Source organism: Malania oleifera, chromosome 5, assembly GCF_029873635.1.
Source record: "Malania oleifera isolate guangnan ecotype guangnan chromosome 5, ASM2987363v1, whole genome shotgun sequence".
NCBI lineage: Eukaryota > Viridiplantae > Streptophyta > Magnoliopsida > Santalales > Ximeniaceae > Malania > Malania oleifera.
The window spans coordinates 71,571,219-71,583,976 of NC_080421.1; positions in this window are offsets into that span (position 1 = coordinate 71,571,219).

Sequence of the window (12,758 nt, forward strand, 5' to 3'; positions counted from 1 at the left end):
CATGTTCTACTACAAAAGGAATATGGGATAAGTTAGAAGTCACATATGAGGGTACTAGAGATGTGAAAGATAGTAGGATAGATATGTTGACTAGTGAGTATGAGGCCTTTAGGATGAATGTAGGTGAATCCATTCAAAGCATGTACACTAGATTCATACCCATCATAAACTCACTGCATGCATTAGGAAAGACTTATCCCACATATGAGATGATCAGGAAGATCCTTAGAGGCTTACCTCCTGTTTGGGAAGCCAAGGCTACGGCCATTGCTGAGGGTAGAGACCTTAAGGCCATGACTTTAGATGAATTGATAGGTTCCCTGATCACTTATGAATTATCCATAAATGAGAGACTTAATGAGCATAATAAGGCTAAGAAATTGACTGCATTAAAAATCTCCACTAACTCATCTAGTGATTGCAGCGAACCTAATACTGATGCTGATATGGCAATGCTAGCTAGAAAGTTTAGCAGATTTTTTAGGAAAAATAGAAAGTCATACAAAAAATATAGGGAATCTACAATTGAGAAGGGAGAGTCTAGCAAAATAAAAGAAAAATCAAATGCTTCTATATGTTATATCTACAATAAGGTCGGGCACAACAAACCAGACTGCCCACTGCTGAAAAAAGAGGCTAAGAAAAAGAAGAAAGCCATGAAGGCTGGGACATCATGGGATAAACTTAGCAGAAGGAATCAGAATCAGAATCAGAATCAGACCACAGCGACTCAGAGGTCACTAGTCTATGCTTGATGGCACACGATGATGAGGTATCGTATTCTAGTTCATTATCTTCATATTATTCATCTGATGATTGTGATTCTGATTGCATGCCTACATTTAGAGAGTTACAACTTGAATATATTCGTGTATCGAAACTGTTACGTAAAATGACCAAAGAAAATAATGATTAGAAAAAAAAATGTGAAAATTGGTCAAAATTGTTCGATATTGCAAAAACCTCCCATGCTTCCATTTTAAAAGAAAAAGATGCTACTATTATTGAGCTTGAGAGGAAATTGGAGGATAGCTCCAAAATTATTTTTAAATTCACCAAGGGCAAACGCAATTTTGAAAAACTACTTGGTCGCCAAAGAAACTCCTTAAGTAAAGAGGGTCTTGGTTTTAATTGTATTGAAAATGTTAGACAACCTAATCTTTACTTAAGACAATTTACACGTGAGTCAAAGTCTCATATTCCTCCTAAAGATCCTAAGTATAGATTAAAATGTTTTAAATGTAAACAAATTGGTCATATTCAGTTTGATTTTCTACTTAGGAATAAGCGTGCTAGAATTAGGAAAGTATGGGTAGTTAAGGGAGATCCTACTACTAACCCCCATGGACCCAACAAAATTTGGGGACCAGTATCAGTTACTTAGTTTATCTTGCAGGTATGCCTTTGATCGTCCTCCTCCAAGGACCAGTGGTATTTGGATAGCGGGTGCTCAAGGCACATGACCAGTGACAAGGGAAAATTTACTTCAATCATTCCCAAGGATAGAGGCTATGTGACATTTGGCGACAATGCAAAAGAACGCATCATCGGGGTAGGTAAGGTTGGTAAGAATTCTTCTCTTACTATTGATAATGTTTTATTGGTTGATGGGCTGAAGCTTAATTTACTAAGCATAAGTTAGTTGTGTGACATAGAATATAATGTATTTTTTAAAATTATAAATGCATAGTAGAAAATAAATCAGATCACAAAGTACTTTTTACTATCAATCGTCATGAAAATGTTTATACTACTTCTCTTGATAACTTAGCCTCACAACAAGTGACATGCTTTTCTGTTGTAAATGAAGCTAGTTGGTTATGGCATAGGCGCTTAGGGTATGCTAGCATGGACTTGTTGTCTAAACTGGTTAGACAAGAACTAGTAAAAGGTTTGCCTAAAATTTCATTTGTAAAAGATAAAATTTGTGATGCATGTCAAATGGGTAAGCAAACAAAATCTAGTTTTAAGAAAAAGAAATTCATATCTACTACTAGACCACGTGAGATGCTTCATTTAGATTTGTTTGGTCCTAATTCTGAACAAAGTCTTGGTGGTAAATCATATGCTTTTGTAATTGTGGATGACTTTTCTAGATTCACATGGGTGTTGTTTCTTGCACATAAAAATGAATCATGTGAACAGTTCACCAAACTTTGTAGGAGAATTCAGAATGAAAAGGGATATAAGATAACTCATATAAAAAGTGATAGAGGCACAGAATTCAAAAATGAGAGCATAGAAAAATATTGTGACTTAGAGGGCATATCACATAACTTTTTTGCACCTAGGACACCTCAACAAAATGGTGTGGTAGAAAGAAAGAATCGGTCACTACAAGAAATGGGTAGAACTATACTGAATGAACATAACTTACCTAAATACTTTTGGGCCGAGGCCATAAATACTACATGTTATGTTATGAATAGGGTGCTCATTAGACCATCAATTAATAAAACCCCTTATGAATTGTGGAACAACCATAAACCTAATATTTCCTATTTTCATGTGTTTGGTTTTAAATGCTTTGTGCTTAGGGATAATGAACATTTAGGAAAATTTGACTCTAAATTTGAGGAAGGTATTTTCCTAGGTTATGCACTTAATAGTAAAGCATATAGAGTTTTCAATAAAAGAACATTGACTATCATTGAATCTATTCATGTTTTGTTTGATGAATCTAATCCATTTTCTAATAAAGATGATGAAGAAGATATTCATATTAGAAAATGCTTAAAGAAATTGTCTATTGAAAACAATGCAAGTAAAAACCCCGAACTAACTGAAAAATCACTTGAAGAAAATGAAAATGAAATTCAGGAATTGCTTATAGATTAGAAATTTATTAGAAATCATCCTGTAGATCAAATCATAGGTGAACGATCCCGTGGTGTAGCCATAAAATCCTCCTTGAGAAATCTAGTGAATCATTCTACTTTCTTGTCCCAAGAAGAACCTAAAAATATTAAAGAATCAATAGAGGATGAGTCTTGGGTAATGTCCATACAAGAAGAACTCAATCAATTTGAAAGAGCAAAGTGTGGACTCTAGTTTCTAGGCCTAATGATCACCCAATTATTGGAACTAAATGGGTATATAGATTGATAGTGAATTGGATGTGTCATGATTTAGTGTCAAAGTTGCTTAACTAAGGTGTTTAAAATGTGTTAATTTGTAATTGCAAATTGGATTAAATATCCAAATTATGCACATTATTTTAAATGGAGCTCATTTTATAATGTTAGGATTTTTATTCTAATTTTGCCCATAAATTTACGAGCACTTATGTTTAATTATTGCAGGTGATTTTCAGGAATTAAAGATGAAATTAAAATGAAAAAGAAGGCAAAAAGAAAGCAAGGGCAAATGCACGTGAAAGCCATGCACGTGAAGGCCACACACGTGAGGAGAACCTAGACTTGGAGCACGTGGAATCTGTGTGAATCAGAACTTAAAACATGACATCATATGCAATGCATGTGCTCTAGTATTTAGAGAGATGAAAAATATTGGGAGTTAAAGTAAAATAGGGCAAGCCATACATTCATCACAATGAAATTGGGCATGGAAGAATTCATATAACTTAGGCTACATTAGGTACTGGTTCATCAACAAAGAATAGCACAATTTTTTGACTTTATAAGTTCTATGCTGTTTTGATTATGACAAATCCAAACTATCTCACTTGTTCATCTAGTGCTTGAAAAGAAATTTCTTTTAGAAGGCACATAGAGTCGAGGTACACTGGAAGTCATGAGAAACTGAAAGCTCACATCACCTGGCTTGAGGCGTGGCAAAGTTAAAAGCAAAGAATGAAGAAATCTTATTCTGAATTATAATGCATTAAGTTTGCTCTATAATATTGCATATCTTGCATGATGTGGTTTGATGCAAAAAAAGACCATAAAATGAGCTTAGGATCCAAAATTTTTCATGGAAAACCCTTCATTTAAAGATTCATACTCATACACATAGGTTTGAAAAGTTTTAAGTTCAAATAAGGGCTTAAACTCAAGCTTTTAAGGTACCCAGTCGACTAGCCCTCGTATACTCTGGAAATCCGAATTAACTGACCAGATTATAAAGCCCCAGTCGACCGACCCTTTCATCCATTATACGCCCCAGTCGACCGGCCAGTTCATTCAGCCAGGTTTGTATAGCTCTAACCGACCGGCCATTTTAACACTTGAGAAGCCCAGTCGACTGGCCAGATGAACCGAAAGTCCGGATCTTGTGCCCGACATGCCGAACCTCGGGGATTTGGAAAATTGCCTAGGGCTAGTTGACCGATGTTGTCTCCAATTAACCGGACCCCTTAGGGTTTTGGAAAAGCACCTAAGGCCAATCGACCAGTGCTGTCCCCAATCATCCGGACCTCTCAAGTTTTAAACCCAAAAAATGGTCATTAATTTTAAATTAAAAATTTTTTAAATGCCCAATTGGTCCCTTAACAGTTATTTTCTAAGAAGCTATATAAATAGCCCACTCAAAACTCATTTAATAATTTTTTTGATTATCTTGAAAATTCTCTCAGTTATTTGTGCTTCATTTCTCCTATATAAAACCAAGCATTCACTCACTCACTCTCTCTCTCTCTCTCTCTCTCTCTCTCTCTCTCTCTCTCTCTCTCTCTCCTCTCTCTCTCTCTCTCTCTCTCTCTCTCTCGCTCTCTCTCTCTTTCATTCCTTTGAAAAATCTATTTTGAAAGAGAGCTTTGATTTTTATTTCACTCCCTTCACTTGCAAATTTATTGCTCTAGGGTTGTTGAAGAATCATTCTTTTGGGCATTTTTTCTATCATTATAAAGCATTTACTCTCACTCAATCTTTTATTTTGAAAATCATTTTTTGAGAGTAAGTTTAGAGTTTCTCCCACTTATTTTCTTGACAAATATTTTTGGAGAAACTTCTTATAACTTGTGAATCTTTTTGCACCTCTATTGCAAGATTCAAAAGCTCACATAGTTTTTATAGAAAAAATTATTTTGAGCAAACACCCTAACTTCAACTGAACAAAATTTTTTAATATCATTTTTGGAAGAAATCACTTGGGGTTTTAAAAATCTTTGAAAGCATCTATTGCTTATTTCTTGTTCGAATCAAAGATCATTTAGCTTCTTCTTCTCGCATATATTTAATATATATATATATATATATATATAAGAGAAAAATTATACAAACTCTTTTGAGCATAAATCACATCATACAAAAGGGCATATAGAACTTCATTGAACACACTAGCTTATTTTGAGAAGCATCTTGTTGTAGACAAGAATTTATTTCTTATCATTTGTATCCTTGCGATTCAGGCAGTGAACCGTGTTCTAGGCATGGGGTATCGCGTGAAGAGGAGGTGCTCCATCCTGTAACGAGTAGTTGTAAGTGTTTGGTTCCGCCCAGTTAAGGGAGCTAAGGGGACTCCACCCTACAAGTAGAATTTGTAAATGGTGTTGCTTTGCCTGGTTAAGTGAGTAAGATAGTGAATCCTCAGGAGGGTAAGCTTGAGGTGAGGACGTAGGCACAGTTTGTCGAATCTCAAAAAAACCTTGCGTTATTCTTTCCCTATACTCTTTACATTTCAGTATTTGCATGTTCACATTTACTTGTTGAAATTACTATATATGTGTTTAAATACTGGTTTGTGAGTAATTGACAAAATACTGAAATTGTCATACTTGTTTAAATTATTTGGACATTCATACCTACTGGATTTGTGATTGATTAGAAAAACCCTAGGTTGTGTAATATTGTCTGTGATTTTAAAATACGACATACTTGACCTAGCAATTTTTAAAATCTCCAATTCATCCCCCCCCCCTCTTTGGGATTATACCAGTATCAAAACCTCGTTGCATTAGACTTAACCGTTTTTGTAAAAGATTGCAATGGCTTATGTTGGTGTAACCCTTTTTGGTGAGGGACAATTGTCCAGACATCCTCTGATTTTTTGTGGTGTTAACTACACCTTTTGGAAACAAAGGATGCATACTTTTCTTCAAAATCTTGATTGGAAGGTGTGAAGGTTTTTCTCCAAAGGATATTTTTTCCCTATGAAAACTATAGAAGGAAAGAGCATACCTAAGACTGAAGATGAACTTACTGATGATGATATGAAAAGGGTTCAAGTGAACGCTACTGCCATGAATGCGTTATACTGTGTGTTAGATGTTAATGAATTTAATAGAGTCATGGCATGTCAAATAGTTAAAGAAATATGGGAAAAACTAGAGGTTACATATGAGGGTACTAGAGATGTGAAAGATAGTAGGATAGACATGTTAAATAGTGAATATAAGGCCTTTAGAATGACCTCTAGTGAATCTATACGGGTCATGTTCACTAGATTGACACACATTACCAAATCATTGCATGCTCTTGGTAAGACTTACCCCACATATGAAATGATCATGAAAGTTCTTAGGGGTCCACCTCCAATTTGGGAGCCCAAAGCTACTGCCTTAGGTAAAGGGAGGAACATAAAGGCAATGACGTTGGATGAGCTTATCGGATCACTCATCACATATGAAATGGAAATAAATAAGAGGATGAGCAAATAGATCAAAGAAAAGAAAGTAACAGCTCTAAAAGCATCTACTAATGGCTCCAGTGAAGAGAGTGATTCGGAACTAGAAGAGGACATGGCCATGCAACCCAAGAAGTTCAGCAAATTCTTCTAGAAGAATTAAAGATCATCTATAAAGTTTTGAAGCTCGAAATCAGAAAAGGGAGAGTCAAGCGAGAGAAAGTAAAAATTAGATCCTCCCGCATGTTACACTTGTAGTGAAGTCAGCCATATCAAACCAAAATGCCCACTGTTGAAGAAAGCTTTGGAAAAGAAGAAAAAGGCTTCGAAAGCCACTTATTGGGATAGACAAAGTACCAGTGGTTCAGACACCGACTCCAGCAACAACGAAGTTGCAAATTTGTGCCTAATGGCACACAGGGACCATGAGGTATATTCATCATGTTCCTTATCATATTATTATTCTAGTGAAGATTCCGATGTTGATAGCATGCCTACATATAAAGAATTGCAGATTGAATATATTCGTTTTCATAAATTGCTTGATAAGATGACTAAGAAAAATGATGATTTGAAAAAAAAAATGTAAAGATCTGTCAAAGGTTTCCTAAAAAGAAAAGGAGTCCCATTCTTCTTTAATGAAAGAAAAAGAATTGAAAATTTCTAGTCTTGAAAGAAAAATGGAGGATAACTCTAAAATTATTTATAAATTCACGGAGGGCCAAAATAATTTTGAAAAACTCCTTGGAGCCCAAAGAAACTCTTTTAATAAAGAAGACCTTGGTTTTAATGGAAAAAAAGAATATGAGGTAGAAAAATCTCTACTTGGGATACCTCGTAAAAGAATCAAAATCATTTATCCCATCTAAAGATTCCTATAGGCATACCTCATGTTTTAAATGCAAGAAAATAGGCCACATAAAATTTGGCTATCCTTTCAAAAACAAGGATGTTAGAATTAAGAAGGTCTATAAAGTCAAAGGAGAATCAGACACTAACCCAAACGGACCCAAGAGAATTTGGGCACCAAAATAGTCACTTGAATGTTCATTGCAGGTGTGCTTAAGATCGTCCTCCACCATGGACAAGTGGTACATGGATAGTGGCTTCTCGCGACACATGACAGGAGATAAAGCAAAGTTTGCATTCATCTCGCCTAAGGATGAGGATTCGTCACATTCATGGGCAATGCAAAAGGCAAGATCATTGGAGTAGGTAAGGTTGGTAAGGGACCTTCTCTTGTCATAGATAATGTTTTACTTGTAGATGTATTAAAGCATAATTTGTTGAGCATAAGTCAACTATGTGATAAAGGTTATAGGGTGTCCTTTGAGCATGATAAATACATAGTAGAAAACCTATCTAAAAACCAAATTTTGTTTACTGCTAAACGGAATGAAAATGTCTATACTACTAGTTTCGATAACTTAGCCTCTCAACATGTGAAATGTTTTTCCGCTATAAATGAGGCTAGTTGGCTTTGGCATAGGAGATTAGGTCATGTTAGCATGGATTTATTGTCAAAACTAGTTAAAAGTGAATTAGTTAAAGGTTTACCTAAGACACAATTTGTGAAAGATAAAATATGTATGATGCATGTCAAATAGGTAAACAAACTAAATCCAGTTTTAAAAAGAAGAAAGTCATCTCCACCACTAGGCCACTTCAAATGTTGCACCTAGACTTATTTGGTCCAAATCAAGTTCACAGTCTAGGAGGTAAATCACATGCCTTTGTTATTGTTGAAGATTATTCTATATTCACATGGGCACTATTTCTTGCATATAAAGATGAAGCATGCGAAAGATTTACTAAATTGTGTAGGAAAATTAGAACAAAAAGGGATATACAATAACACACATTCGAAGTGATAAGGGTAGATAATTTAAAAATCAGGATATGGAAAAATTCTATGATTCACATGGCATATCTCATAATTTTTTTGCACTTAGGACCCCACAACAGAATGGTGTAGTTGAGAGAAAGAATATGTCTTTAAAGGAAATGGGTAGAACAATGCTTAATGAACACAACTTACCCAAATATTTCTGGGCTGAAGCAATGAGCACTGCTTGCTATTTAATGAACAGAGCACTAATTAGGCCTACTCTCAACAAAACCCCTTATGAATTGTGGAATGGCCATAGACCTAATATCTCATATTTTCACGTCTTTGGGTCTAAATGCTTAAGAGATAAAGATATCCTAGGAAAATTTGATGCAAAATATGATGAGGGAATCTTTCTAGGTTATGCCTTAGATAGTAAAGCCTACAGGGTATTTAATAAAAGAACATTGACTATTATAGAGTCTTTTAAAGTAGTGTTTGATGAGTCCTATCCCTTCTCTAAAAAGATTGATGAGGATGATCTTGAAATAAAAAAGGGATTAGATAAATTATCCATTGAAAATAATGAAGATAAGAGCAGAGAAATTAAAGAAACATCAGTTGAGGATAATCAAGTACAGAGTGAGATACATAAACTACCTAGAGAGTGAAAATTATGAAGAGTCGCCCCAAAGATCAATTCATAGGTGAATAATCTCGAGGTGTAGCTACCCAATCATCCCTTAGAAACTTGTGTAGCCACTTTGCATTCATGTCTCGGGGAGAGCCTAAAAATGTGAATAAGGCAACTGAGGACGAATCATGGGTAATGTCCATGCACGAATAGCTTAACCAATTTGAAAGGAACAAAGTCTAGACCTTGGTTCCTAGACTTGATGATCATACGGTTATTGGAACTAAATGGGTCTACGGGAACAAGAAAGATGAAAATGGGATAGTAATTAGAAATAAAGTTAGATTAGTTGCCCAGGGTTACAACCACAAAGAGGGGATAGACTTTGAGGAGACCTATGCTCCCGTAGCTAGGATGGAAGCCATTAGAATGTTATTAGCATATGTTGCTTTTAAGAACTTCAAATTATATCAAATGGATGTTAAAAGCGTACTTCTAAATGGCCACATCAATGAGAAGGTATATGTGGAACAACCTCCAGGATTCAAAAACCACAAAATCCCAAATCATGTGCATAGACTGTCCAAAGTCTTGTATGGATTCAAGCAAGCTCCTAGAGCTTGATATGAAAGGCTAAGTGGCTTTCTGCTAGATAATGGGTTTACTAGAGGGAAGGTAGACACAACACTCTTTATAAAGCCTAAAAATGATAACATGCTCCTAGTGCAAATATATGTAGATGACAAAATATTTAGAGTAACAAACGAAGAATTATGTAATGAGTTTGCCAAATGCATGCAAAATAAATTTGAAATGAGCATTTTTGATTAAGGTGTAATCCCAAGAGGTGGGGTGAATTGGGTATTTTAAAAAATTATCTGAAACTTATTTACCAATCAATCCCTATTTCTATGTTTAACGAATCAATGGCTGGAATTTGATGTTGATTTGAATTACTAAATCAATGAATTCCCTTTTTACCCAATTAAGTGCGTGTAAAGTTATTCAAAAAACATAAGTAAGTTGGAAATTGAAATACGATGCGGAAAATAAAAAGGATAGGGAAGAGAGAATGCAACCACGATTTTACGAGGTTCAGCCAACCCAGCCTACGTCCTCGCCTTGAGCAATCCACTCAAGGATTCCACTAAAATTCCTGCTCCTTAAATTGGGACGGAACTTCCCTCACAATCCGCTGCTTACAAGAGGTATAGCTCCCTCCTAATCCGTTGCTTACAAGAGGTACAGCTCCCTCCTAATCCACTTCTTACAAGAGATACAGCTCTCTCCTCAACCCTGGTTCATAAACCGAACCTTGAATACAATTTAATCTACAAAATACTCATTGATGCTTCTAACAAAGTTAGTGAGTACAATTTAAAGTCCTAGTACATAATCATATGATAAAACTTGAAGCTCAGTATGAATGAAACGATAACATCATTTTATGAATGAAATGCTTCAATACACAATTTCCCTCTTTAACCAAAACTCTCAAGTAATGATATATTTAAAATGCTTTGGAGAATTTTAGGGTTCTTAGTTCACTTTGTAAAAATGCACAAATATATTTGATGTGAATTTATTAATAAAAACTTTGTCTAAAATATTAAATCAATCAAAATCATAAAACTTTCTTTCAAATATTCAATCACAACACGACCTTTGCAATATGCAAATATATATATATAGATATAAAATATGTATTCCAAAGGTCAAAAATCAATGTGATCTATTTCAAAAAATATCCTTCAACAATATATGTATTTAAGAACTCCAAGGATATCTAATCAAGTGGATTTGTACTATTAAAAGTATCGAGTCTTTGAATGGAAAAAAATCCCTTGAAACTAAAATATTTAATCAATAGCTAAAGCTCTTTTCAAGTGGTAATCTTATCAAAGTGATTTAATATATATATATATATATATATAAGCACTCTCAAGATCATCCTCTTAAAACTTAATCGAAAATAGATTTTTTAATAATAAGCTCTATGAACAATATATATATATATATATATATATATACACTTGAATCAATAACCAATCAACCAATAGTTAAAAACTTTTCTCAAGTAATGATCTTGTCAAAAGGAATTTTTATATGTATGTGCACACTCAAGATCAAACTTTTCTAACGATATTCAATAACAAGTGATGGGATGAGAAACTCTTGAAAATATTAACTTGAATGATCAAACCTCAATACCAAGTTGAAAATCAAGATGTATAAGAGAGATCCCTTTGAGATTCTGAGTTGATTTGCCCAAGCTCGATGAGTAGAAGTTGAAGTGTATGCAATCGTATAGCAATAGTAGCAAGTTTTCAATGTTCTTTCAAGAAGATGTGTTCTTCTCTTTCTTGAGTGTCTTAGCTTGGTTCTAGGGTTTAGATATTTAGTATTTATAGTGTCTTACCCTTTGGATTGATCTCAACCGTTGGATCAAAGAAATAGCTCGCGAGTTCATTTAATAAAAATATAATTTTTAAACTTTCGCGCAACTTCAGCCTACTAATGTTGAAGTCCAGGCTCCTAAAGTGACTTCAGGCGACTGAAGTTCTAGGGTTAGGCAACCGAAGTACCTTGGCCTTCTTGCTTTGTCTTCCTATTAATTCTTCAGGCTATCGAACCTAATTTTCAGGCTCCTGAAGAAATTCTTTAGGCTATTGAGGGTGAGTTCAGGCTACTGAAGTCCCTTTTTTCTCAATTTTTCCTTTTTTTTAATTTAAAAATCTATTTTACTTTCTTTCTTGGCTCTTTTATAAAGGTACTTTCCGAGGTTTTAAGAATATTTCTTAGTCCATGAAAGTCCCCTAATGATATACATGAAATGCATAAATCCTAAAATCATTCTAAGTTATGTTGAGCCTCAAATTAAATCATATGAAAATGTAAGTACAAGAGTTCTAAATACCCATTCCCAAGATGTTCTTGAACTTTGCCGCTTGCATCTTGACTCTTGTACTCTTTGAATTTCATGGATCTTGCCAAGATATGTCAGCTTTACTTTATGGCTTCCATGACTCTTTATCTTTCCATGCATGCTTAATATAAGTCATGTTCACAAACTCAATGCACAGATCAAATACCGAGTGATTTGTCATTATCAAAACCGGATTGGACTCGTAGAGTCAACAAACTCCTCCTTTTTTATGATGACAAATGCACGAGCAAAAACATATAATGGGTTACGCCTAACAAGGCTCCCCCTCAATTAATGCATCAAATATTCAATGAATGACAATATGTTCATGTTCATACACAAAGTGCCTAAATCTAAATGAAGTATGAAATATGCTCATAATGAATATGCTCATGAACAAAAATATGTAATGGGTTATGCCTAACAAGGCTCCCCCTTAATTAATGCATCAAATATTCAATGAATGACAATATGCTCATGTTCATACACAAAGTGCCGAAATCTAAATAAAGTATGAAATATGCTCATAATGAATATGCTCATGATGTTTCAACTATGACATCAATAACAGTTTCTCCCCCTTTGTATATCTCACCCTTTGCATAACATCAATAACAGTTTTTGCTCATTCTTCTTTGCTTCTGATTTTTGTGTGTTATTATTTTTGCTCACTATTTTTCTCCCCCTTTTGACATCAACAAAAAGGTGCATAATAATAAGACATGAATGGACATACCCTTATGTTCTTCTCCCCTTTTTAAATTTTAAGTCTTAATCTTGTTCAACCATCAGATTTGGAAAACTTCTACTTCTCCCCTTTTTTTACATCAACCATCGCCCTTACATAA